The sequence below is a fragment of the Dasypus novemcinctus genome, chromosome 18 (genome assembly GCF_030445035.2).
Source record: "Dasypus novemcinctus isolate mDasNov1 chromosome 18, mDasNov1.1.hap2, whole genome shotgun sequence".
NCBI classification, from domain to species: Eukaryota; Metazoa; Chordata; class Mammalia; order Cingulata; family Dasypodidae; genus Dasypus; species Dasypus novemcinctus.
In genome coordinates, this window is record NC_080690.1 from 27,622,088 (window position 1) to 27,625,425 (window position 3,338).

Below are 3,338 nucleotides of genomic sequence, written 5' to 3' on the forward strand. Positions count from 1 at the left end.
CTAAAATAGCCTAGAGTTAACGTGAGAAAGTAACAACATCTTATTATTTATTGGTGATAGCTAATAAATAATAGCTAAGGACCTATTTACCAGGTACAGTCTAACTGCTATACATATACAAACTTATTGAACGCTCACTATAACCTCATAAGATGGGCACTATTTCTCCGTATTTTATGGTTCAGAAAAACTTGCCCAAGGTCATAATACCCTTAGTAAATGGCAGCTCTGAGCCTCGAAGTCATGCACTTCAGGGTACTCCAGAGCTTAATTAAGCTCTTAAGAACTAAACTCACTGCCTTAATTAGTGAGACTATCTTTAAAGAATTAACAATAGGCATTGACAAGAGGGAAGAGGTATTTAAAGAATATCAGGGCAAGAACTGTATTTTTCCAATGAAACCTTACAAAGGAGAAAGTAAGAAGAAAAATAAAGAAGGATGTTAGAATTAAGAAAAGCAGCAGCAGAGTTATGAGACAAGGACTATGTTTTCTCTTTCTGCTTGAATATCATGGCTTAGTATATGAATTAATTTATTGATTTATTCAAAATTTATTGAGCAGCTGCTATATTAGGGATGGTGAACTAGATAAATAGGGTCACTGCCCTTTTGAACCTAAATGCTAATAGAAAAAGAAAATTAATTGAAATATGTGCACAGAGATAGACATAAGTATGGATATGAATATGATCCAAATAAAGATAGCTATATGCACATGAGATAATGCCATATATTTATAAGTGACTTGAAAGATAATATAATTTGGTAAGGTTTAAGAGGAAGAGTTTGTCTACAGAGGAAAGAGGTTTCTGTATGTCTCTTTACCGTGCTTTTGCTTCTAATGGGCCACATCTGACTCTGGAAACCTGCACTTGCACTAATGGAAGTGCTTTGCCTGTGCTCTCAGAATAGGATGGGCCTGGGAATTTATAGTTCCCACAACCACCCCCAGGAAGCCCTTTAGCCACAGACTGACAGGAATGAGATCAGAAAAGCCCAGCTCTCTTACCTCTGTTGAGAAAAATTCAGATACCTAATTTACACTGCAGAATTCCCTTGTGGGATCAGAGTTAAGCTATCTCCATAGGAATTTGTCTTAAATTTTGCCCTTGCTTAACTTCTTCATCTTCTCAATCCTACTTCCCCCTCATACTTTCCAGGTTTCTCTTGGGAGGACTCCCCCAGTAAATCTAGGGTGACCCACTGCCCCAGTATGTCTAGGACTATGGGTTACCTGAGAATGAAAAGTTATTTGCAGGAGGGACTCTCATTTAGAAACCTGAGACATTCCTGGACAACCCGAGATGGTCCGTCACCCTACAAGTCTCCTTCCCAGGACCCTGACCTAAGACATTAGGGAAAGCCTCTCTAATGAGATGGTGTTTACGCTGAGAAAATGCCAGTCAATTAGAGAGCTGGACGAGTATTTTTTAGTTGAAAAAAATAGGAAATACAATTGGCAGAAAATATAGTACAATATTCAAAGAACAGACAGAAGTTTGGCATGTCTGGGTAAAGGCAAGGCTGTGGGCAGACTGACATAAGGAAGTTACACAACCAGTAAGAACTTAGTGGGAAGGGTCAGAGGACGAGTTCATTAATATTTCAAACGATCGCATAAGCTGTAAACACTTTTAATATGCAGAATTTATATATATGTGTGTTTGTATGTGTGTTTTTCCAATAAGATTAAGGTATTAGAAAGAAAAATTATCTTTCAAGAGGGCAGTCCACCAATCTGAGTGCCAGCCTAGATATTTGAAAGCCTTTGTCTAGATGGAATTTGTAGTTTTGATAGAGGTTTGAATGTGAATACTACCATGAACTATAAACAAAAAGACATATCAGGACCCTCACGCCTGAATTACAAACACAGAGTGGATAATTGTTTATAGCTTCTACAATGAATCTATGACTCCAGCTGTTTAGGTTTTCGCTCCAGAATTCTGCTACCTTGTGCAAATCAGATCCTCACTTGTAGCTTCCTGGAGATGTAGAACATTGTGAAGTTCTGAAAGACTTTGAAGCTTGGTTATTTTCATTATAATCTTGCCTATGCCATTTCTCTGATCTTTGTTTTTACCATACGTGATATTCACAGGTTTCTGAACACTGGTTTCTTCATGTGCACCTGAATAGCTGTGAGTTGATTTGAAGGAGGGAAACGTTTTGTGCAAATCACGGAGCACAGTTCCTGATAAGCCTTTACAAATTGATGTTTTTTAAAAAATATTAACTGATCCTCTCTTGGGGACACTGACCCCCTTCAGACATAAGTTTGTAAAATAGATGGCAGGAGATAAAAATTAGAGTAGTTTGCAGGAGAAAACACCTGAAACTTAGACTGGGTTTCAAGAAAAAATACATATGCCTAAAGGATCCTCAGGGCTTCAGAATATTTTCCCGAGGGCGCTTTTCCTAGTATTTGTAAGTTTTTGAATAAAAGAGTTTACTGTAGAAAGCCTCTGAGAAGGAGGAAAAAAAAAGAAAAGCAAACATGAGATATAATTTTGCATTGTTCAAAGAACAGGTAGAAAATCTAATAGATCTCTGTTTCGCAATTTCAATGCTTTTATTATAATTATAAGGCACAAAATGTAGTCTTACACTTGAGGAAAAATTAAAAGTCAAATTATATTATGTATGCACTCATGTCGCCTCCATTAACTTGAATAAAAGTACATTCATGGGAAATTAACCCCCTGTATACTTATAAAGAATAATCGCTCTACAATTTGCCAAAACCTTTTGCAATTAGCTCTCTTCCTGGGAACTAATGAGCTTATTTTAAATGTTCTTGTGCTAAAATTAAAAAAAAAAAAACTTTGTGTTAAAGTATGCAAATGTACATATATATTATGCATATGTATATACACATACAATTAAATTTAAATACATATTACTGAAGGATAAGATTCACATTGCAGACAGTTTAATTTAACTGATACAAACTCATTCATAGAATAGAAATGATAGCATGTAGGAGGTCAAAACCATTTTATAGAAAGATAATTTGCCAGGATAATAAATTTTTAAAATGGTCAGTTGGAAAGTTCAGTAACTGCTTTGACTATACATGGAAAACACTAACAGTATCATTTTCTAACTTCTATTTTGCTGGCAAATTTATTTGGGCATTGATGGTTGGCATAATTAGATAATTTTACTTTCAAAGCAGAGGTGAGCAAGCTAATTAACTGATTTCCTTCCTAAAGAAGGAATTTGTTTGGGAGAAAAAATATCATCATGTGAAAATAGTGGGAGGGATTTTTAAATTAGATCAATTTCTGGTTTAGCCCTTATTTCTTTTTACATACTAGCATATGGTTGAAAAAA